We start from the raw sequence: 26,140 nt of genomic DNA on the forward strand, positions 1-26,140 counted from the left end.
ACTTATCGTGACTCCGCTGTCATGTTACATGCTTGCAGTCCGACGGGTGATGGGATGCAGGTGGAGGCCGATACTGCGTCTTCAGGCCTCCCTGCCTAAAGCCCCCATCACACACAGCGAGTTCACTAGCGAGATCGCTGCTGAGTCACAAGTTTTGTGACGCAACAGCGAAGTCACCAGCAAGATCGCTGTGTGTGACACTTACCAGCGACTGGCCCCCCCTGCCGGGTATCGCCGATCGTCCTGGAATGGCCAGGACATTTTTTTGATCTCTGGTCTCCCGCTGGCCAGCACGCATCGCTGCGTGTGGCAGGCGGGAGACCAGCGATCAGCGAGCTGGCGCTGGTAACTAAGGTACACATCGGGTCTCTAAGCAGCGCGCAGCACTTAGAAACCCGATGTGTACCATAGTTACCAGTGGGCTGGTGCAGGGAGCTGGTAACCAAGGTACACATCGGGTTTCTAAGTGCCGCGCGGCGCTTAGAAACCCGATGCGTACCTTGGTTACCAGCTCCCTGCACCAGCGTGCTGGTAACTAAGGTACACAGTGGGTAACTATGCGACGTGCGTCGCTTGTTACCCGCGTGTCGCTGGTGCTGATCGCTGGTGAAGCTGCCTGTTTGGCAGCTCACCAGCGATCATGTAGCGACACACCAGCAATCCTGACAAGGTCATATCGTTGTCGGGATTGCTGGTGCATTGCTATTTGTGACGGGGCCCTAACACACGGTCACTCTTCTGGCGGCAGTGGGCGGTCACTGGTTTTGCCCATTGAACTACAGAGCCGAAGAGTGAAGCTCTGCACAAGTCTCTTTACTCCGCGTGTGCTTTCCTGTGCACCCGCTAATACTTGGATGCCTGCACCACAGTGCTTCACTTGACGCCCAACCCTCAGCACACCCGCTGGTACCTGGATAGCCGCACTGCAATGCTCTGCCCGGCCCGTGTCTCCCTGCACTCCTGCTGGTACTTGTGAGTCGTTACTACGCCCGTCCTGGATCTGTGCACTGCCGCCGGGTGCCTTTCCCAGCAAACTCTCGCTCAGCGTGCTCTGACCTGCACGCTTGGCGACGCTCCCAGGGTCCACACTGCACCCGACCCTTATCACTGCCGCGTGGCCTATTGCTGCTTGCGGCGCGGTGCAGGTCCTCTCTCACTCAGTTTTCCGACTGGAAGCCCTTATCTTTTCCTGCGCAAACCTCCTAATATACTCCCCTGACTCACCACACCCCCTCTCTGCATGGCATGGGTCTCCACTGTCCTCCATTTCTTTCCCCCCCCCCGCAACAGGAGATTCGGCTCCAACAGTTCCGAACCCGGCACTTCAGCAGCAGTTGCAGCCTGGTTCTCTCTTCTACAGATGTATACTGGAAGAGCCTAGACAATGACTCCTTCCCAACCTGAGACAAGGAAAATTAAGAAACAAAATGTACCGTGGCAGTCTGCCAGGTTCTTAATCTGCAAATATTGCTATACAATATGGCAGGAGTGGTGCATTGAGCTTGTTATCAATGGCCTATGCATTCTGCCAGCTCTAGCTGCAGAACAAAGGTCAGTAAGCTAGAACATAGGTGACACGAAGCCTGAGGAAGGGGCTAGTCACAATGTCCCCATTAGATTGGCAGTAGTATCTGATTACACTGAAATATGAGGCTGTCAAGCAGTAGATAATTACTTTTGTTGCAGGGTAAAAGTGCATTTACGCTGCATAATTTTGGGAAGATTCAAAATGATTATGTGACAGATTAAATGATCTTTTATTTGCTTGAAAGATAATCGTTTTGGCAGCACATTGTCCTCTGCAATCAAGACCAGGGCCGGCGTTAGGGGCAGGCAGACCAGGCAGCTGCCTAGGGCCCCCGCTCCCCAGGGGCCCCCAGCTAGCGGCAAATCACGCAGTCGCTATGGGGCCCCTGTGAGGCAGGGGGGCCCGCCTGCCCCCAGGGCCAACTCCCCCCGCCGCCGCATTGAACTATACCGGCGACTGCCGGTACAGTTCAAAGCAATAATGGAGGAGAGAGCGTCAGCCGACGCTCCCTCTCCCATCATTCCCCGCTCTGCCTCTGACACAGCGGGTGCGCGATGACGTCATCGCGCACTCACTGTGTGCCGGCAGAGCAGGAGACAGGAGCAGCCAGCAGTGCGGGCAGGAGGAGAAGGTGAGAATAGTGTTTTTTTTTTAATATATCAGTATGAGTACTGGACTGTGGGGCCGGCTATATGCTATGCTGGGCTATATACCATGCTGGGCTGTATACTGTTCTGGGCTATATACCATGCTAAGCTATATACCATGGTGGGCTGTGCTATATTTCATGGTGGTGCTGTGCTATATACCGTGTGGTGCTGGGCTATATACTATGCGGCTGTGTTATATACCAAGGGGGGTACATTTTACATTATAATCTATGGGGGAGGCTATGTTATATAATATGGGGGGGTTACATTATATTCTATGGGGAGGTGGGCTGTATTTTATTCTATTTGGGGCTACATTATATTCTATGGGGGGCTGTATTATATTTATTATATTCTATGGAGGGTGATTGCATCATACTCTATGAGGGGGCAACATTATACTATATGAGGAGGCTACATTGTATTCTATGGGGGGCTGCATTATAATCTGTAGGGGGGGCTAGAATATTTTCTATGGGGGCTGCATTATACTATATGAGAAGGGCTACATTGTATTCTATGGAGGGGCTACATTATACTATATAAGGGGCTGCATTATACTGTATGAAAGGGTTGCCCTATATTCTATGGAGTGGCTGCATTATACTCTGAGGGGTAGCTGCATTATGCTCTAAGGGGTGGCTGCATTATATTCTATGGGGGTTACATTATATTGTATGGCGGGGCTGCATTACGTATGCTATATGTGGGATGCATTATACTGTATCGAGGACTATGGGGAATACATTATACAGTCATATGTTAAAGTTTGGGCACCCCTATTAATGTTAACCTTTTTTCTTTATAACAATTTTGGTTTTTGCAACAGCTATTTCAGTTTCATATATCTAATAACTGATGGACTCACTTATATTTCTGGATTCAAATGAGCTTTATTGTACTAACAGAAAATGTGCAATCTGCATTTAAACAAAATTTGACCGGTGCAAAAGTATGGGCACCTCAACATAAAAGTGACATTAATATTTCGTAGATCCTCCTTTTGCAAAAATAACAGCCTCTAGTCACTTCCTGTAGCTATTAATGAGTTCCTGGATCCTGGATGAAGGTATTTGTGATCATTCCTGTTTACAAAACAATTCCAGTTCAGTTAAGTTTGATGGTCGCAGAGCATGGACAGCCCGCTTCAAATCATCCCACAGATGTTCAATGATATTCAGGTCTGGGGACTGGGATGGCCATTCCAGAACATTGCAATTGTTCCTCTGCATGAATGCCTGAGTAGATTTGGAGCGGTGTTTTGGATCATTGAAATATCCATCCCCTGTGTAACTTCAACTTCGTCACTGATTCTTGCACATTATTGTCAAGAATCTGCTGATACTGAGTTGAATCCATTCGACCCTCAACTTTAACAAGATTCCCGGTGCCGGCATTGGCCACACAGCCCCAAAGCATGATGGAACCTCCACCAAATTTTACTGTGGGTAGCAAGTGTTTTTCTTGGAATGCTGTGTTTTTTAGCCTCCATGCATAACGCCTTTTTGTATGACCAAACAACTCAATCTTTGTTTCATCAGTCCACAGGACCTTCTTCCAAAATGTAACTGGCTTGTCCAAATGTGCTTTTGCATACCTCAGGCGACTCTGTTTGTGGCGTGCTTGCAGAAACGGCTTCTTTCGCATCACTCTCCCATACAGCTTCTCCTTGTGCAAAGTGCGCTGTATTGTTGACCGATGCACAGTGACACCATCTGCAGCAAGATGATGCTGCAGGTCTTTGGAGTTGGTCTGTGGATTGTCCTTGACTGTTCTCACCATTCTTCTTCTCTGCCTTTCTGATATTTTTCTTGGCCTGCCACTTCTGGGCTTAACAAGAACTGTACCTGTGTTCTTCCATTTCCTTACTATGTTCCTCACAGTGGAAACTGACAGGTTAAATCTCTGAGACAACTTTTTGTATCCTTCCCCTGAAAAGCTATGTTGAATAATCTTTGTTTTCAGATCATTTGAGAGTTGTTTTGAGGAGCCCATGATGCCACTCTTCATAGGAGAATCAAATAGGAGAACTACTTGCAAGTGGCCACCTTAAATACCTTTTCTCATGATTTGATACTATGAAGTTCAAAGCTCAATGAGGTTACAAAACCAATTTATTGCTTCAGGAAGTAAGGAAAAAGTTAGGAGTGTTCAAATGAAGAAAATGATAAGGGTGCCCATACTTTTGCACCGGTCAAATTTTGTTTAAATGCAGATTGCACATTTTCTGTTAGTACAATAAACCTCATTTGAATCCAGAAATATATCTGAGTCCATCAGTTATTAGATATATGAAACTGAAATAGCTGTTGTAAAAACCAAAATTGTTATAAAGAAAAAAGGTATGAAGAACTATGGTGTGCATTATACTATGGGAAGTGAATTGTACTAGATGGATGACTATGGCGGTGCATTATACTATATGGAGCACTATGAGGAGTGTATTATACTATATGGAAGACTGAGAACAGTATTTTAATATACGGAGGACTATGGGGAGTGTATTATACTATATGGAAAACTGAATGTATTTTAATGGAGGGCTATGAGGAGTGTATTATACTATATTGAGGACTATGGAGAGTGTATTATACTATATGGAGGACTGAGGAGTGTATTATACTATATGGAGGACATTATATCATATGGAGGACTATAGGGAGTATATTATACAATATGGAGGACTATAGGGAGTGTATTTTACAATATGGAGGACTATGGGGAGTGTATTATAGAATATGGAGGACTGAGGACTGTATTATACTATATGGAGGATTATGGGGCACATTTTATTTGTTAGGCGTCGGGTTCCTGTCACTGCACAGCGGGAATCCCGAGCCTTACTTCCGGCGGTCTCCTATTCCTCTCCAGCCACAGAGGAGGTTTCTCAGCAAACTCGTTGGTCCCGGCGCTCTGCCCAGACCAGCTCCGTGGGTTTGCTTGCTGCTGCCACCTCTGGCACAGCTATGGCAATGCATGCTGCTCAGCAGCGAGATTCTCCAGGGACTAAGTCCTCATGTCGGACTACTGAGCATTCCTGTGGAGTGATCTCCCATTGGAGATCGAAGGTCACGTGCTCAGGTTCTGCTTGTGTTCGGATTGGCCCATCTGAGAAGTCAGGAAGGTCCCGGGCGCTTGCGGCTATAAAAGGTTCGCATGGCCGCTCGGCCATGCACTAGGATAGACTGTATTTTCAGACTATAAGGAGTGAGTGGTGTATGCACGTATGAATGTCTCTGGTGACTGACTCATTATAAAACCCCTACCCTTGGTACACATGTGTTGTGCAGCCTAGCCTGCTAGCGCCCAGGCTTAGGTGTAGGTAGGTCAGAGTCTGAGTCAGGCATTGGTCATCATCAGTGACTCGGCATGCCTCAGTGCCCGAACTCCACACTCCATAGCCAGCGTCCATAGCGGCGCTCGTGGCAGCGACGCCGCGCGCTCAGTGGGCCTAGAAGGACTCTATCCCCATGTCCTTGGGGTAGAGTTCAGTGGCCGCTTGCTGTGCGCTCTTTGGCCGGGCTCTGTGAGTTAAACAGGCTCCGGCATCCACGTTCAGCGCTGCGCGGCTCTGTGAATTAACGGAGTCTGCTCCTTTTCACATTGTGTGACGTAACCCACATGTGACTGTTTTTACGCCGCTCTATTCTTCCGCCATTTTCTAGCAGCAGTGTACCACCTCTGCACGGTGGACCCCGGGCTGCGAACGCACCTACTACTACTTTATAATTTGGTGCATTCCGCCAGCCCTAACATTATCCTAGCGCCAGGGTCTGGCTAGTTATGGCAGACGAACAACGACTGCATAGGTACATCCAGCAGCTGGAGGGTAGGTTGGCAGCGCTAGAGCGTTCCACTTCAGCTGCGGATGTTACCTCGGTCGCTGTTCAAGCAGCTACAGAGGCTGTCGCCCGTGTCTCCACGGTCAGTCCTGCCCCGACCTTGTCCCTCTTCCCGCTGCCCGAGAAGTTCTCGGGTGATAGTGCTTCATGCAGGGGTTTCGTGAGTCAGTGCTCCATTCACCTGGAGTTGCTGGCCACATGATTTCCCTCTGAGCGGGCCAAGGTGGGATTTATCATCTCCCTCCTGTCGTGCAAGGCCTGCTGTGGGAGTGCGGGGATCCCATGGTACAGAATGCCACCCATTTTCTGGTCACTCTGAAGCAGGTGTTCCTGGGTCCTCGGGTCACGCACGATACCGCACTTCAGTTGCTGGTCCTAACCCAGGGTTCGTCTCTGGTCAGCCAGTATGCCATCCTCTTCAGAACTCTGGCCTCGGAGCTGGAGTGGCCAGATAAGGTTCTCATACCTGTGTTCTGGAGAGGCCTGGCTGATCATGTCAAAGACGCCCTGGCCACTAGGGAGGTGCCCACCACTTTAGAGGAGCTCATTACGGTCTCCACCCGAATTGACATTCGCTTCACTGAGCGAGGGCTGGAGTGCTCCAAGTCCCGCCAACGTTATAAGTTGGCTCCAAATTTTGCTAGGCTACTGGAACCTCCCGGTCAGCCTCCCGAGCCTCCTGAGGCCATGGAGGTGTCCCGCACGGGGTCCAGAGTCCGGTCCGCGCGGGTACCTCAAGTCTGCTTCCGCAGTCGGCAGACTGGGCACCTTGCTAACCAGTGCCCACAGCGCTCGGGAGACGCTCCTGTCTAGTGGTTATCGGAGGGGGCCTACTAGACACCGCTACTTTCTCCTCCAAGCTCCTGTTTAAAGGGGCATTAGAGTTTAAGGCCGGGATCACACACAGCGAGATACGGCCGAGTCTCGCAGGTTAAAACCAAGCTCTGGCGCCGGCATCTGGAGCGGAGCGTGCAGCCGCACAGCAATACATGGAGCTGCACGCTCCGCTCCGGAGTGCCAGTGCCAGAGCTTGGTTTTAACCTGCGAGACTCGGCCGTATCTCGCTGTAGTGTGACTCCGGCCTTATTCTTCCACTCTGATTGTGGAGGTTTGCGTGGACTCTGGGGCGGAGGGCAATTTCATGTCATCTGCCTTCAATCAACAACACGCAATCCCCCTGGGTCCTGCTACCTCAACCAGTCACCATCAGAGTGGTGAATGGGGCGACACTCCCATCCCATATCACCCACCAGATGGCTCCACTGAGACTCTCACTGTCTCCTCATCAGGAGATGCTGTCTCTCCGGGATATGCCCGAAGGTATCGACCAGGTCCTCCTAGGGGTTCCCTGGCTACGATCACACTCTCCTCACATAGAGTTGTCTTCGGGAAAAATCCTCGGTTGGAGCAAGTCCTGCGAGGGTAGGTGTCTGAGGGACTGCGTACAGGTCGCAACTTCTGAGGTTCCTGCAGATCTCTTCTCGCTTCCCAAGCCATATCAGCAGTATGCAGATGTTTTCTCCAAGAAGGCAGCAGAAACCCTTCTGCCGCACCGCCCTTACGACTGTCCTATTGACCTCTTGCCTGGTGCTGAGCCTCCCCGGGGTCGAGTATATCCCCTATCTCTCCCAGAGACAGAGGCCATGTCTCAGTATATCAGGGAGAATCTGACAAGAGGATTCATTAGGAAGTCGGTGTCTCCGGCGGGAGCGGGATTCTTCTTTATCCAAAAGAAGAATGGAGAGTTGTGTCCATGCATCGATTACAGGGGCCTTAATGCCATAACTGTTAAGAACAAGTATCCTCTGCCCCTGATATCGGAACTGTTTAATAGGCTACGGGGAGCGAGAGTGTTTACTAAGCTTGATCTACGGGGAGCCTATAACCTGATTCGCATCCGTGACGGGGACGAATGGAAGATAGCTTTTAACACCAGAGACGGGCACTATGAATACCTGGTGATGCCCTTCGGGCTATGTAATGCTCCTGCCGTCTTCCAAGAATTTGTGAACGACATATTCCGGGATATGCTTACCACTTCGGTAGTAGTCTATCTGGACGATATTCTCATTTACTCTCCAGACATTGACTCCCACCGGAGAGATGTTCGCAAAGTTTTCGATCTCCTGCGGGCCAGGTCTCTTTATGCCAAATTGGAGAAATGTGTGTTTGAGCAGGAGTCTTTGCCTTTCCTGGGCTACATCATCTCTGCCCAGGGTTTGGCCATGGATACTGCCAAGCTACAGGCAGTGATGGATTGGCAGGAACCCCATTCTCTCAAAGCGGAGCAGCGCTTTATGGGGTTCATAAATTACTATCGCCAATTCATCCCCCATTTCTCAACTTTGGTAGCGCCCTTGGTAGCCCTCACCAAGAAGGGTGCAAATCCCAAACTGTGGTCTGAAACTGTCTCCAAGGCCTTCGCTAGCGCTCCCACTCTACATCACCCTGAGGTAGATAAGCCCTTCATTCTGGAGGCGGATGCCTCCTCCGTCGGTGCTGGAGCGGTCCTTTTTCAGAAGGACTCGCAAGGTCGGAAGCACCCATGCTTCTTCTTCTCTAAGTCCTTCACACCGGCGGAGAGGAATTATTCCATCGGGGACAGGGAGTTGCTAGCAATGAAGCTGGCCTTCTCAGAGTGGAGACACCTCCTGGAGGGGGCTCGCCACCTGTTCCAGGTGTTCACCAACCACAAAAATTTTGTCTATTTACAGAGAGCCCAGAGGCTGAATTCTCGCCAGGTCAGATGACCCTTGTTCTTCTCCCGATTCCATTTCACACTGCATTTTCCCTCTGGGGAGAACGTCCGGGCCGATGCTCTTTCTCGCTCCGTGGTGTCATCGGAGGAGGAGGAGCCTCGGCTGATAGTCCCATCGGAGAGCCTGAGGACTGAAGCTCCGGTTCCTCTCGAGTCTGTACCTCTGGGCAAGACTTTTGTCCCTGCCCATCTGCGACCGGAGGTTCTCTCTTGGGCTCATTCGTCCAGGGTGGGTGGCCATTTCGGGATCAAATGAACCTCTGAACTCCTGGCGAGGACGTACTGGTGGCCGCATATGGCCCGCGACGTCAGGGACTATATTCGGGCGTGCGTCTCTTGCGCCCAGAATCGGCCCTCTTGTCAACGGCCCGTTGGGTTACTCTATCCTCTGCCGGTTGCGGACAGGCCCTGGGAGATGGTCGGTATGGACTTTGTGGTGGGTCTGCCCAAGTCCAGTGGCAGCACCGTCATTTGGGTGGTCACCGATCATTTCTCCAAGATGGTGCATCTGGTACGACTCTCTCGACTACCTTCTGCATGGGGCCTGGCAGCGTTGTTTATTAAACATGTTTTCCGCCTGCACGGCATGCCGGATAAGATCGTCAGCGACCAGGGTCCTCAGTTTGCGTCTCGGTTCTGGAGAGAACTCTGTTCTCTGCTCAGCATTGATCTAAAACGCTCCTCGGCCTATCATCCCGAGACGAACGGGTTGGTTGAGAGAGCCAACCAGACCCTGGTGACATATCTGTGACATTTTGTCTCGGCCAGGCAGGATGATTGGGCTTCCTTGCTGCCGTGGGCGGAGTTCTCCTTGAACAACACTGTGGCCGACTCCACCGGTCAGACCCCATTCCTCTTAAATTACGGCCAGCATCCGCGCGTCCCCGTGCCCATGCCCGTGTCGTCTACAGACTCTAGGGTGGCAGACTGGGCGGTGGAGGCACGTGACATTTGGGATCGCACGCAGGATGCTATCCGGGCCTACAAGGAGAGAATGAGGTCCTCCGCTGACACTCGCTGGCGCCCGGCTCTGACCTTCACCCCTGGTGACTTAGTGTGGCTCTCCGCTCGGAACATCAGGCTGCGGCTGGAATCCGCTAAGTTCGCACCGCACTATATTGGCCCTTTCAAGGTCCTCGAGCAGATCTACCCTGAGGTCTACTGCCTGGCTCTTCCACCACACTTGGCTATCTCGGACACATTTCATGTGTCTCGCCTTAAGCCGGTTCACATGTCCCAGTTTTCTGAGCCTTCTGCAGGGACATCAGACCTGTCCTCAGGCAAGTTTGAGGTCAATGCCATCGTGGGATGCAAGATGATGCGGAGCAAAAAATTTTACTTGGTGGATTGGAAAGGTCATGGTCCAGACCTGGGAGCCGGTGGAGAACATCCACACTCCTCTTCTCATTGTGGAATTTGAGCGGAGCAAGGCTCAGAGAGGAGGTGGTAATGTTAGGCGTCAGGTTCCCATCTGCACAGAGGGAATCCCGAGCCTTACTTCCGGCAGTCTCCCATTTCTCTCCAGCCGCAGAGGAGGTTGCTCAGCAAACTCGTCGGTCCCGGCGCTCTGCCCAGACCAGCTCCGTGGGTTTGCTTGCTGCTGCCACCTCTGGCACAGCTATGGCAATGCATGCTGCTGAGCAGCGAGATTCTCCAGGGACTAAGTCCTCATGTCGAACCACTGAGCATGCCCGTGGAGTGATCTCCCATTGGAGATCGAAGGTGACATGCTCAGGTCCTGCTCGTGTTTGGATTGGCCCATCTGAGAAGCCAGGAAGGTCCCGGACGCTCGCGGCTATAAAAGGTACGCAGCCGACCTCAGTGACCTGGGTCTGCTGGCACAGGAAAGAGACATTGATAGAAAGCCTGACTCTCTCCATAAGAAGGAAGGATTAGTACGGAACATAAGGAGAGGAGGACTAAGGATTAGGGTTAGAGCAGAGCCCTTCCCAAGTTCACAGCGCAAGGCCAGGGTCCGGTCCCCGAGGTTGTATGGATAGTAATCGTCCTGCGACAGACACCGGAGGAATAGAAGTTGTCACCACTTTATTCCCACACAAGACTTGGGGGTACAACATCAACGAGAGTGACCCGGGACTTGGTAGCAAGGAGTCCCCGAAGCAGGCTACAGCTGTCTGCCATACAAGTAGAGTTCATAGGAACATCTGACAGGAGGAACTCCAGTGTAACTCAGTACTGTGAGTACTTCACTATAGGCGCAAAAGGGAGACGTTCAGAAAAGGCACATATGTTGGCGGAGTATTGGATGGGAGTACTTCATCTTGCCTGTAAGTTGACTGAGCCCCTGACCTGGAGGACACGGTACCGAGGCGGGCACCTGTGTGCTCAACAGACTGTGAGTAAAGCTTTGGAACTACATGCCCTGGTGTCCTCCGCTTATTCCTGCGTCAACCCACTCAGCACTGCTACACCTCGATGCCGGACATTACACTCTCTCCCTTTACCTATCTTCTTCATCTACTCTGCCTTGGATCTACAGCCCTACCTGTGGAGGGCTAGACCATCATTGCTGCACCACACCATCTGTCCCAGAGGATCTGTCTGCAGCGTCGGCTTAACATCTTCATTGCCGAACACCACAGGTGGCGTCACGAATCATTCACTCATAAAATTTATTCCATCATCACCCTTAAACCCCCTTTTACAATGGACGCCCAGGGCCACGGACCGGGCCGCAGCTACCGTGACATCTCCCATTGAAATCCACCGGGCCCGGCTCCGAGTACCCCACGGCCCTGGCGAGGGCGACCCATAATTCCATGTCAATCATTTGCATCCTATTTGGCATGGGATTACAAAAACCTCTTCAGCGTGCCATTGTAACAGAATACCTAGCAGCAGCAGAGTGGGTCCAGAGTTAAAGGGCTGTGAGTGACAGATCTCACAGCTTGACTGGCTCAGAGCAGAACAAAAGGTTTGCTTGTCATGTGGATACCATGAGGTCGAAATTGCTTTGCTAAGTTAACTATGGTTCCATAAGTAGTTATGGGGATGCTACACGTCCTAGCCATACAGCGTGTATATTTTCACGATCCCCATACCAAATGTGTGTTTGGTGTTAATGCATAGCAGGGGCCCGGCCAGATCCGATGGCACCAGAACCGCTGCCCTAAGACTGTCCAGAAAGGAGTTATGATCTTCAATAGGTTTTGGAATATTTGGCTACAAACCTCCAGGGGAGGGGATTTAGGTTCAGCTCAGAGGACAGGAGGCGAGTGACACAATGGGGTTAAATGCTTGTGTAAAGCAAGGCCTAGTGCTATTTTTCTGGGGAGATCGCAACAACATATCGTGTGGGGAGAAGTAAAGGAACAGAGGGGACCACAAGCCTCCCATGTGGCAGCCCTTTCTCCGCATGCCAGGCCTTTTAGCTACTGGTATCTGACCCATATATTCCTATATCTTTTGTCCTACTTCTATCTATATTTGCATATCTGACCATTGTATATGTATAACCATTGTGTATATAGTATAATGTGTAGTGTGCACTCAAGGCGACTAACTATATAATTTAACCTTGGGCTGCTCTTTTATCTCGATCCATGAATCCCCACGTCAGTTTCTCGGATTAATTGTCCATGCTATCGGGACTGGTTTCTGGCCCAATATTTTACCCGTTAACGGACCAAGCTTTTATCGAACGAGGAACTGGTGGCAGTTCTACCAGCTCATAAGGTTCTGTTTCACTGGGGCTAGTGAAAGGGGCTGTAAGGGTTGTGGGCGAGGGTGGTTCCACGACAGTGACTGTGTGGGCCACATCCTCTCACTCCTCATGCCTACCTGGGCCAGTGTGCATAGGGGGGTTTCTGTGTAAGACTGTTCCAATCTGACCTTATATGTCCCCAAGGGGTACGGAACGTCACGTTTGTACAAGTGGGGAAACCTTAACACGTGAACCCACTGATGTAATATTGATTTCAGGCAGGGTGGCGAGGTGCAAATTCTTCACATATGATGGCAGCAGGGTGGGATCTAGATAATAGTGTGTGAGTGTGCGACCCATACTGCCAGACACTAAAGACTACAAGCAGTAGCTTTTACAGCTGGGGTCTTAAGATTAATAATAATAATAATAATAATACATTTTATTTCTATAGCGCTGATATATTCCGCAGCACTTTACATTTCAGAGGGGACTTGTACAGACAATATACATTACAGCATAACAATAATCACATAGATCATAACAGATACCAAGAGGAATGAGGGCCCTTCTCGCAAGCTTACAATCTATGAGGAAAAAAGGGGAGACACGAAAGGTGGGTGGTAACAGTTGCCCTGATTGTATGGACCAGCCATAATGTTAAGTGTGTAACAGTACGGATGCAGAGGGCTAATAGATGCATAAAGCATGTGGGAACATGATGCGGGGAACCTGGTTATGGTAAAAAACTTTTGGCTGTGCCACACAGGGATAGATTAGGTTAATATGTTGAGGTGATAGGCCAGTCTGAATAAATGCGTTTTCAGGGCACGCTTAAAATTGTGGGGATTGGGGACTAATCGTATTGACCTGGGAAGTGCATTCCAAAGAATTGGCGCAGCACGTGTATAGTCTTGAAGACGGGAGTGGGAGGTTCTGATTATTGAGGATGCTAACCTCAGGTCATCAGCAGAATGGAGGGCGCGGGTAGGATGGTATACTGAAACAAGGGAGGAGATGTAGGGTGGTGCTGAGCCATGGAGGGCTTTGTGGGTGAGGGTAATAAGTTTGTACTGGATTCTGGAGTGGATGGGTAGCCAGTGTAATGACTGGCACAAGGTAGAGGCATCGGTGTAACGATTGGCGAGGAATATGATCCTGGCAGCTGCATTCAAGACAGATTGGAGGGGGGAGAGTTTGGTAAGAGGGAGACCGATTAGAAGGGAGTTACAATACTCGAGACGAGAATGAATAAGAGAAACAGTAAGAGTTTTTGCAGAGTCAAAAGTAAGAAAAGGTCGAATTCTAGAAATGTTTTTGAGGTGCAGATAACAAGAGCGAGCCAGTGATCGGATGTGGGGGACAAAGGAAAGCTCAGAGTCAAGTATGACCCCAAGACAGCGGGCATGTTGCTGGGGAGTAATAGTAGAACCACACACGGAAATGGCAATGTTGGGTATAGGTACATTAGTAGTGGGAGGAAGCACAAGGAGTTCAGTCTTTGACAGGTTCAGTTTCAGTTATAGTGAGGACATGATGTTAGACACAGCGTTTAGACAATTGCCGGTATTTTCTAGAAAGGCTGGCGTGATGTCAGGAGAAGAAGCGTATAATTGGGTGTCGTCAGCATAGCGATGGTACTGGAAACCAAATCTACTGATTGTTTCACCAATAGGGGCAGTATACAAAGAGAAGAGCAGCTTAGCACTAGCCAGTCCAAGTGAAAATACTGTAAGGTGTGTGGGTGCATCAGGTTACAGCTCTGTGTCAGTGACCAAAGAGTACAAGGATGGCCAGTGATACCAGGGGCAGAACTAGTGAGATGGCCAATGCTACAGATGGTAGGGAGGAGGTGGAAGACAATGTTACTCAAACGGAGGGGGAGTCCAGCTCAGGCTCCCCAAGGAGCCAGTTCCCGGCGGTCAGTCCCACAGTGGGTCGCTCACCACCTGCCCATCCCCCCAGCCAGGCAGGCTGGGATAACCTCCTGTAAGCCGCCCTTGCTAGTCTCCAGGCTGGAGATAAAGCCACCTATGAGATCCTCATAGCATCAGCAGAACATCGTAAGGCATTGGCAGTAGTAGAACGTCGCGAGGAAGCTGCAGATTGTTAGCAGGAGCGAGAGCACCAGCAACAAATGATTCAACCTAAAACTCCAACTCCAGCTGTAGACCCCACCCAGTCGCAAGTTCCTTGAGATCCGGGTCCCGATGCTACCTGCGGATGACTTCCTCCTGTTGGAAAAAGGAGGGGACTTGGACACTTTCTTGCTGGCATTTGAAAAAACCTGCTATCAGTACCCTCTGCCTGGGGTCCAGGGGGTCCAGTTCTTAACCCCTCACCGCAAGGATAAAGTCCTGGAAATCTTTGGGTACCTGCCCGCAACTTGACCCCTGAGAAGTACCGGAAGAAGCTCTGTAATATGCAGCGGCGTTCTGCAGACAGCTGGGCTGATCACATGCAAGCCCTACTGAGAGCAGTTGATCAATGGACCATGGGATTGGAGCTCACCACCTTCCAGCAGCTGAAGGAGCTTATCTCGACTGAGCAGTTTTTGGGGAACTGCTCAGAGGACTTCCAGCAGTACCTCAATGATCAGAAGCCAAAGAGGGCCTCTGCAACAGCACCACTTGTCGACGAGTACTCCAACAACAGGACTCCAGAGGCCAAGAAACTTGCTGGCTGGATAAGGAGTAATACAATCGAGGTGCCTGCTCTTCCTGCCCCCAACCCCAAAACGGCACCTGCCCATGCTTCCCTCTCCACAATGGTAGAGTTAACTCTGACTGTGTCAACTCTGCAGACAGCCGGAACACTTTAAAGCCATGTGTCCTCAGCGCAAGAAGGGCCCATCCCATCCCAGAAACCGTCCACTGTTTTGTGTGTGGGTGGGGGTGGTGGGAGGTCCCTTGACAATCTTCAGCTTGTCACCATAGGCTAGGCCATGGCCTTGGGACTACGGATAATGGTGCTGAGATTACTCTTGTGTGGCCTGAGCTGGTGTCCCCACAGGATTTGCCCGTCGTCAAGGTTTATTTGGACTGGGGCACTGAGAGGGGAATGCGGGAGGCGGCGGTAACCTCGAATATTCCCGTAAGGGTATTGCTTGGGACAGACTTGGGGCTGCTAGTGTCCCAGTATGTGGCCGCTGATCCTCCAGACAACAATATAATGTCAACCCTGTTGATGTCAATGTGATTAACATGCCTACTGATGGTGATGTGGGTATGGGTGATGTACTGTGTCCCTCTCCCCTTGAAAGGGAGTAGATCAATCAAGGCAGCTGTGATAATGCCTTAGGGCCCTGTCACACATAGCGACTCACCAGCGATCCCGACAACGATATCAATGTGTCAGGATCGCTGGTGAGTCGCTACATGATCGCTGATGAGCTGTCAAACAGACAGCTTCACCAGCGATCAGCACAGCGATGCCGGGCGCGCGGCGTCGCTGTGTAATTTAGTTACCAGCGCGCTGATGCAGGGAGCTGGTAACTAAGGTACACATTGGGTTTCTAAGGGGCGTGCGTCACTTAGAAACCCGATGTGTACCTTGGTTACCAGCTCCCTGCATCAGCGCGCTGGTAACTAAGGTACACATCGGATTTCTAGGCACAGCGCGCCCCCTTAGAAACCCGATGTGTACCTTAGTTACCAGCTCCTGATCGCTGGTCGCTGTTCTCCCGCCTGTCACACGCAGCGATGCGTGCTGACCAGCGGGAGACCAGCAACCCCAAAAATGTCCAGGGCTTTCCATCAACTATCAGCGATACCGGCAGGGGGGCTGGTCGCTGATCACTGTCACACACAGCGATCTCGCTGGTGAGATCGCTGTTGCGTCACAAAACTAATGACTCAGCAGCGATCTCGCTAGCGACATCGCTATGTGACGGGGCCCTTAAGGGGGTTTTACACATAGTGATATCGCTAGCAATATCGCTAAAACGTCACCGGTTTTGTGACACAGCAGCGATATTGCTAGCGATATCGCTATGTGTGATACTTACCTCCAACTGGCTCCCCCGCTGTCCATCGCTGATCGCGCAAGATCGGGCGGCTCCATTTCTCGTCGTCTGCTTCCTGCTGGGCTTCCTGCTGTGTGAGACGAGCGACGCGTGGACGCGGGCGGGAGGACGTCTTCATCGCTGTGTGTGAAAGGTAAGTATTGTGCGCTGTATCGCTGCTGCATCGCTGTGAGATCTTTCTGTGTGAAAGCTCACTAGCGATCATTTAGCGATGCACCAGCGATCCTGACCCGGTCGTATCGCTGGTCGGATGGCTGGTGCATCACTAAATGTAAAAGGGCCTTTAGAGTGTAGCCAGCAGGCATGCTGGAACAGTTTGTCCTGTGAGTTTCTCACAGAGGGGACCGACAGGGGGCAGACTGCTGCGGAGGGGGATCATGCAATTAAGGGCGGGGCAGTCCCAGGAGAGATAAGGCTCCCAGGTTAGGCCTCATTGCAGGGTTCCTCCACAACCGTGACGTCAGAGGGCCAGGTTAGTCAGTCTGCACTGGCAACTTGGTTGGAAGCAGAGGATAAGCGGACACTACCCACAGTTGCACGGGCCGTGGCTGCTGTCACGTGCAGTGGTAGCACCAGGGCCCTAGCGGCCCCTCTGGGATTCGATGGTTTCGCCCCTTCAGGGAACTGGCAGAAAATGTGGCGGTCTCGTCTATTCTGGCCACATCCAATTAGGGGTTTCAGGCGGCGTTGGAAACTGACGACAGCCTGAAAGCTCTTAAGGAGAAGGCGGCACACTCTCCCTCGGACTCAGACCTCGAGCTAGTGGCCTGGGACCAAGGACAACTGTACCCGGTAACGGTCCAGCAAGGTTCAACAGGCATGGCTTAGAGACCGACAGTTAGTGGTACCATATCTTTTTAGGGCGGAGTTGCTGCGGATTGCACACAAGATTCCGATGGCTGGATATCTAGAGATCTCTAAGACCAAGTCCAGGCTAGCCCTGTATTTCTACTGGCCAAGTATGGGGGTCAATGTGGCTGCCTACTGCCATTTGTGCGATAACTGTCAGAGGGTGGGGAAGGTGAGGTGGTGATCCAAATCCCTGCTGGTAACTCTGCCCATCATTGAAGAGCCTTTCAGGAGGGTGGATGTGGATTTGGTTGGCCCAATGACCACTCCTAGGAGCTCCATGAAACGCTAAGTACTGATGATAGTAGACTATGCCACCCAGTACCCAGAAGCGGTAGCCTTGTTGTCCATTTGGGCCGACAAGATGGCCACCGCCTTAGTGGAGATTTTCTCCCAAAGTGGGTTTTCCCCAGGAAATGCTCAACAACCGGGGGACCCAGTTCATATCGCAGCTCATGGAGTCCCTCTGTAAGCAGATTCAGGTGCAACTAGTGGTAACTAGCCAGTATCACCCACAGACCAATGACCTGTGCGAATGGTTCAATGGCACCCTGAAGTGGATGCTTAAAATGTTGGTCGACTCTCATGGCCACGACTGGGAGCAGTAGCTCCCACACCTGCTATTTGCATACCGGGAGGTTCCACACGTCTTGATGGGGTTCTACCTCTTCAAGCTCTTTGCACAGGCAATGTGTTCGGAGGCCTCTGGCTCTGGTGAAAGATGTCTGGGAAGGAGACTTAGCCACCCCTGAAGTGTCGGTCGTCAAGTATGTTGTGCACTTCCTTGACAAGATGCAGACTTGGCGCAGCTGGTGCACAATAATATGACACGAGCCCAGGCCGATCAGAAGCAATAGTACGACCAGAATGCTGAGTACTGGTCCCCATATTCTAGAACAAGCTTCAGGCGGCCTAGGAAGAACTGTACCTTGTGTACCAGCAGCTCAAGCTGCTGGTCACCCTGGACCATACTCAGGGAAAGCGGAAAGCCTTCCACATGAACATGCAACCAGCTCTTATTGGACCAACGGTCCCAGCTGTGGGCAACCCTACATCCCTTCCGGGATTTGTTCAGCAACAGGCTTGGAAGCACAGAGTTGACGATCTATCACTAGGACACCAGAAATCACCTCCAGTCCAGCATTTTGCATATCGGGCCTCCCTGGAGGTACAACAGCACATGCGCCAGGAGATTGATGAGTTGCTGAAGCTTGGGATCATCCAGCAGCGCTTGGGCCACGCCTGTAGTCCTCATCCCAAAGAAGGACCGGAAAACCCAGTTCTTTGCGGACTACGGGGCGCTCAATGCTGTTACGGTCACAGATGCATTCCAATGCTGCGTATCGATGACCTGCTTGATCAGTTAGATGGAGAGCTCGAGGAGATCAACTGAACTGATTAACTCTTGCAATGACAGAGCAAGGAAAACGTGCACTACTTAATAGGATGGTGAAGCAGTTCTATTCAGTGCAGGATTTCGTGTGACCAGACGCTGTGATCTTCTGACCCCTCTCTGTTGTAATATGCCTGTGACAACGCTATTATGTGATCACTGTCCCTGTGAAGGAGAGATACCACACAAATTACTTTCTCCTTGCTGCTGACATCGCTATGGTATAGCTGTGTGGCGATGCTAACTGAAAAGAGAGTGATTTTTGTGCTCTCTCCTGCTCTTGGATAGCACTTACATAACAGAGGTTTATCTTTAGACAGCACTCTCAATCAACATAGAAAGAGTGGCTGTATTATAAAGAAGTGGATTGGATAAACCAGGGATTGGAGAAGCAGGAAGCTCATCTGCATATTTCCGGTGCATTCTGGGAAGAGGAGAAGAGTCGCCTTAAACTGATCGATGGCTGGGACTTGCCGAGCCTCGCTGTTTGAGGACATCGCAAAACCAGGGATTGGAGTAGCAGGAAGCTCATCTGCATATTTCCGGTGCATTCTGGGAAGAGGAGAAGAGTCGCCTTAAGGTGATCGATCGCTGGGACTTGCCGGGTCTCGCTGTTTGAGGACATTGCAAAACCGTGCACCTAACGGCACGCGAGTTTCCACCCATCATAGCCTGCATCAGCAATATGGAAGAGAAGAAAATCCACATGGTCACCTGCAACACATGCTACATGTTTACGGATCTTCCGGCCCAAAAACTCAACTTTACCTGTCAGAAGTGCAAACTTGTTGCCCTCTTAGAGGAAAAGGTGCAGGGACTGGAAGAAAGAATAGCAACATTGAAGGTAATTAAAGAACATGAGGACTTCTTGGATGAAGCAGAAGCAACCATTCAGGATTTGGAAAGTGAGAAAAGCTTCAGAGCACATACAGAGGCTGAAAAGTGGAGCCATGTGACGAAAAGAAGCAAACGGATCAAGTGGTCATCACCACCCACACAACTTAGCAACCAATATGAAGCCCTCATGCTGGAGAACGAAAATGGCACAGCTCAGGATGATGCCGTATCTACAAGAGAAGACACACTATCAACAAAAGTTACTCTGTCAACAAAAGCGGAAACAAATGACACTCAAAAACACTCACGAGCAACAAGCAGTGCGTCCGGAAAGAAAAGAAGAGTGGTAGTTATGGGCGACTCACTACTAAGAGGCACGGAGGCAACTATCTGCAGGCCGGACATAACCGCACGAGAAGTATGCTGCTTCCCAGGAGCAAAAATCAAGGATGTGGCCAACAGGATACCAACAATCCTCAAATCCAAGGACGACTACCATTTCCTACTGATACATGTAGGCACAAACGACACGGCAAGAAATGACCTACCAACTATCTGCAAAGACTTTGAAATTCTGGGGAAGAAAATAAAGGAACGGAACGAATAGGTTGTTTTCTCATCAATCCTCCCAGTCGATGGTCATGGCATCAGAAGATGGAATAGGATACTAGAGGTGAACAACTGGCTACGACGGTGGTGCAGGCAGCAAGGATTTGGATTCTTGGACCATGGCATGAATTACCTCTACGATGGACTTCTCGCAAGAGATGGGATACACCTCACAAAACCTGGGAAAAAACACATTCGCCAGAAGACTTGCCACACTCATCAGGAGGGCTTTAAACTAGAAGAAGAGGGGATGGGAGGAAAAAAAGCAGACAAGAACATGCAGCAGAAGGACAAACTAATCAAGGATACTAGATGTGGTAAAGAGGACCCAAGACAGGGTACTCAGAAGGAAGCTAAGAAAAATGAAGCAAAACTTCTTTCCTGCATGCTGACCAACGCAAGAAGCCTGACCAATAAGATTGAAGATCTGGAGTTTGTAATGTATGAGGAAAAATACGACATAGTAGGAATAACTGAGACACGGTTAGACGACAGCTATGACCGGGCGGCTAACTTGCAAGGATATGATTTGTTTAGGAGGGATTGTAAAAAAAGGAAAGGGGGTGGAGTCTGTCTATATATAAAGTCCACTTTAAAGCCCACACTAAGAGAAGATATACAAGAGGGAAATGAAGAGGTGGAGTCTCTATGGGTGGAAATACAAGGAGGGAAAAGTAATAAAATCCTCATAGGGGTTTGTTATAAGCCACCAAATATTACGGAAACCACTGAAAATGTATTATTGAAACAAATAGACAAAGCAGCAAATCACAATGAGGTGATTATTATGGGGGACTTCAACTACCCCGACATAGACTGGGAAACTGAAACCTGCGTATCTCAGAAAGGAAACCAATTTCTGTCAGTGACCAAGGATAATTATTTGTCACATCTTGTGCAGGGCCCAACTAGAGGGACAGCCCTTCTGGACTTAATTTTAAGCAACAGGCCAGATAGAATAACAGAAGTACGAGTCGATGGGCACCTAGGGAACAGTGACCACAATATAATACAATTCCACTTGTCCTTCAGTAAGGTGCCCTGGAAGGGGGTTACAAAAACGCTGAATATCAGGAAAGCAAAGTTTGATCAGCTTAGAGAGGACCTTCACCGAATTGATTGGGACAATGTCCTCAAAAATAGGAGCATAGAAAATAAATGGGAAATATTTCTATCAGTTTTACACACCCACTGCGAGCTAGCCATACCGTACAGAAATAAAAGGGCTAGGAACAGGAGAACACCAATGTGGCTAAATAAGGATGTAAAACGGGCAAGAAATAACAAGAACAAGGCATTTAAGAAGCTAAAACAAGAAGGCAATGAAGAAGCATTAAAAAGTTATAGAGAAAAAAATAAAATGTGTAAAAAACAAATACATTTAGCAAAAGAAGAAACTGAGAGACTCATTGCTAAGGAAAGTAAAACAAACCCCAAACTATTCTTTAATTATATAAACAGTAAAAAGATTAAAATTGATGGTGTCGGCCCTTTAAAGAACAATGAGGGTGAAATCATAGAGAGCTATGTGGGAAAAGCAAATGTTTTAAATACTTTTTTCTCAACAGTGTTCACACAGGAAAAGGATTTGCCAGAGGAAATGCAGAGTGATAATGTAAACTTCCCAGCCTAACCCAGGAAGAAGTGCAGAACCGCCTTAGTAAGATTAAAATTGACAAATCACCAGGCCCTGATGGCATTCACCCTCGGGTATTAAGGGAGTTAAGTAATATGATAGACAGGCCTCTATTCCTTATATTTAAAGACACTATAGAAACAGGGTCTGTTCCTTTTGATTGGCGGCAAGCAAATGTGGTACCAATATTCAAAAAGGGGTGTAAAAGGGAACCTGGAAACTATAGGCCGGTAAGCTTAACATCTGTTGTGGGTAAAATTTTTGAAGGGTTTCTAAGGGATACCATTATGGAATATCTCAATGTTAATAAATGTTTAACTCCATATCAACATGGATTTATGAAGGATCGCTCCTGTCAAACTAACCTGATCAGCTTCTATGAGGATGTAAGCTCTCAAATGGACCAAGGAGAATCATTGGATGTCATTGATCTCGACTTCTCTAAAGCATTTGACACTGTCCCACATAAAAGATTGGTAAGTAAGATGAGAAAGCTTGGGCTAGGGGAAAATGTGTGTAGATGGGTAGGTAGCTGGCTTAGTGATAGAAAACAAAGAGTGGTTATTAATGGTGCATACTCAGATTGGGCCAGGGTTACTAGTGGGGTACCACAGGGTTCTATATTGGGCCCCCTACTATTTAATATATTTATTGATGATCTATTGATGGCTTACACAGTAAAATATCAGAATTTGCAGATGATACAAAACTATGTAAGGTAGTTAACACAAAGGAGGACAGTTTGCAACTACAGACAGATTTGAGAAAATTGGAGAATTGGGCTGAAAAATGGCAAATGAGGTTTAACACAGATAAGTGTAAGGTTATGCACATGGGAAGGAGAAACAGATGCTATAATTACTAAATGGGAAACTGCTGGGGAAATCAGACATGGAAAAAGACTTAGGCATCTTAGTCAATAAGAAGCTAAATTGGAGTGCCCAGTGACAGGCAGCTGCCACCAAAGCAAATAGGGTCATGGGATGCATTAGAAGAGGTCTGGGGACACGAGATGAAAACATAATTCTCCCTCTGTACAAATCACTCATCAGACCACACTTGGAGTATTGTGTGCAATTTTGGATGCCGGTGCTCAAGAAAGACATTACTGAACTTGAAAGGGTTCAAAGGCGGGCTACTAAAATGATAAATGGAGTTGGTTCACTACAATACCCAGAAAGGTTATCAAAATTAGGTCTATTTACTCTAGAAAAGAGAAGACTTAGGGGAGACTTAATATATATGTACAAGTATATCAGAGGGCAATACAGAGATCTCTCCAATGAACTGTTTGTACCAAGGACTGTGACAAGAACAAGGGGGCATTCTCTTCGTTTGGAGGAAAGACAATTTCTGCACCAGCATAGAAGAGGGTTCTTTATGGTAAGAGCAGTGAGGCTCTGGAATTCTGTTCCTGAGGAAGTGGTGATGGCCAACTCACTGAATGAATTTAAGAAAGGAATGGATGCTTTTCTTGTGAGTAACAGTATAGAAGGTTACGAATAACATAATATTATAGGTAGATGGTTGACCCAGCTTAGGGGAAGGAATTTTTTTCCCTATGGAGAAAATTGGCTTCTACTCTGTGGGTTTTCTGCCTTCCCCAGGATCAACAATGCAGAACAGCTGCACTAAAAATAGACTGAACTAGATGGACATAAGGTCTTCCTTCAGCCTTCAAAACTATGTTCAAAACTATGTTCTATGTTCAAAATGCTGAACTGAGGCATTTAGCCGCGTCATGGGAGTACTGAGCACCCTCATTTGCATATTAAAGGGATTTTTCTGAGGAGCAAAGAAGGAACAGATATTAAAGCAAAACAATCTTTTATTGTTTCCCCATCTCATACAAGGGTGTGTAGTTAGTTTCAAGTCTAAAATTAGGCATGACAGACTCTCTTCAAGTGCAGGGTATGGCACTATGCAGTCTGGGACTAAAATTTAACATGTTAAGTTGGATCTCCGACTTATACTCAAAATTGACTACCAGTTTTTAGGTAAATAGATTCCTATCACTGGACTTTGCTATACGCATTGGAGCACGTCACGGGTGCCTGCTATCCCCTGTAATTTATATCCTCACAATGGAGCCCTCCCTCAGGAAGATGCTGTCCAATACTAAGCTTTCAAACCCAACAAGAAGGAAATTTGGATATATCCCTATCAAAAGATCAGTGGAGGTGCTGTCACGGGTGTGTCAAATGCAACAGACTGTCGATCTGCATCTGGCTGCAGAATGTCTCTGCGTTTGGCATTACAGATGCCTCCTTAATCCTTCTGACTCTTGGGCCCAGCGGCAACCTCACTCCAGCTCTAGTTGACACACCTGGACCTGGGGTTTATATATCCCCAGTCTGCTGCAGACTGTCACCGGTGATATTCACTTTTTTCCTTTGTGAAGGCTTGGAGCTATAGCAGTCGGCTAACTTTCTCATCCTGGCGAATGTGCTGTTTGAGGACGTTTGGTGTTACCTCTCTGAGTCTGCTCAAGCTAAGTCCTTTCCCCTTGTCTGTCTACCTTTTTGTCCCTAGTTTTCAGTGGAGATTGACAAGTGTTCATCCCCTCCCTCTCCCTATCCAAGGCCTAGCTCTAGAGATACAGTGCTTAGGTTCCTGCTTGGCGATTAGTGAGTAATCCATGAGGCCGGTTATAAACTACTGTCTCAGTAGTATAGGGTCACAACTCGCTTCCATCTTCCCTGTGTCCATGTGTTGAAGATGTGGAGAGGAGGAAGGAGACCTGCTACATAGTTTTTATCCTGTAAATGTCTCATTCTCTTTTTGGAAAAAGTGCAAGTAATATGTAGGATCACTGATCTTGCATCTGACTTGAACCCGGCTCTCGTCCTTCTCCATCACTGTGACATTCCTTTAAAAATGTATAACCACTCATTATTAAGGCACCTAATTGCGACTGCATGTGGGTGCATTCCTTTTGTTTGGAAAAAGAACTCCACGTTGACAGTAGTACCTCAGGTACTACAGCTCACCTCAGGTCAGCCAAAGACGTCAGTGAGACTGCGCGGAGTCCCCCGGCTGACCTGAGGTGAACTGATGAGCGTGGGAAAAAGTTCAGAAACTTTCCAACACTCATTAGTTCATCTCCAGTCAGCTGGGGAGGCTGCGCAGCGATGAACTAATTCATTCTGGCAGTAGTTTACAGCGGGCTGGTTGCATTAGCACCGGTCCCGTTGTAAACCAGTTAACTCCTTCTGATGGTTTGCAGCGGGGGACCTGACTGATCAGCGGAGAGGTAAGTATATTGTTGCTTTTTTTGTTTTATTTTTGTTACAGGACCATGTTTTTTTATGGATTAGCAGAGGAATAAGTTTGGTCAAAAACCTGTTGTCTTTATTTCATTAAAATAATTTTTAATTGATGTCTGTGTGTGTTTTTTTAACCCTTTACTAGTCTAGGGTTAATAATGGATATGTGTCTTATTGACACCTCTCCATTATTAATCCGGCTTAATGTCACCTTCCAATAGCATGGTGACATTAACCATTAGTAACCACTACAGGACAATGGGAATAGAGACTAAGTGCCAGAAAAGGCGCATCTTATAGATGCGTCTTTTCTGGGGTGTCTGGGGGCAGATTTTTGTAGCCGGGGGGAGTAAAAACAATGGTCCCTCTCAAGGCTATTAATATCTGCCCTCACTCACTGGCTTTCTCTCTCTGGTTGAGAATTAACCGCGGGAGCCCACGCATTTTTTTCAACGAATTAACCCCGTAATTTAACACCTACATGTCCCAAATTTTACACACATACCCAAAACTAATTATTAGTCAAAGACATAAGAAAATAAAGGAAATGAAATTGTTTAATGTATGTAAACCATGTGTCATTTCATGTCGGGTTTTGGAATGATTTTACAGAAGCCGGCAATTGATTTAGCGGCTATTATGCTATGTAGAACTCTATGAAATATAAATATTTATATATACAGTATGTGTCTCAATGACCTGTATATATATATATATATATATATATATACAGGGGTTGGACAAAATAATGGAAACACCTAATGTTTTGGCATCATAATCTTCGAACATGTTATAAACATGCAAACCGTGACATATGGTAATGTTTTGTAGTTGATTATTTGTGTTATGTGATATGTGTATGTAAATTAACTGTTTGTTTTGCAGAATTGTAAGAACATTGGTGATAACCTGATACCAATGGCAGACCTCTCGGATTTTCAAAGAGGCCAAATTGTTGGTGCTCGTATGGCAGGCGCTAGTGTAACAGAAAGTGCCCGAATGCTTGGCGTGTCAAGAGGTACTGGCTCCAAAGTAATGACTGCATTTGAAAGAGAAGGAAAAACGTCCGCAGCAAAGCACAGGT

At 48.5% G+C, this 26,140-nt stretch overlaps 1 protein-coding gene across 3 annotated transcripts in view; it reads left to right on the forward strand.

Moving 5' to 3' along the window:
• The window catches only part of PHKG1 (phosphorylase kinase catalytic subunit gamma 1), an 86,827-nt gene that overhangs the window by 37,464 nt on the left and 23,223 nt on the right, over nt 1-26,140 (forward strand). The gene's annotated exons all lie outside the window — the stretch shown is intronic.

The sequence above is a fragment of the Dendrobates tinctorius genome, unplaced genomic scaffold (assembly GCF_039654945.1).
Source record: "Dendrobates tinctorius isolate UK_male_01 unplaced genomic scaffold, ASM3965494v1 ptg000263l, whole genome shotgun sequence".
Taxonomy (NCBI): Eukaryota; Metazoa; Chordata; class Amphibia; order Anura; family Dendrobatidae; genus Dendrobates; species Dendrobates tinctorius.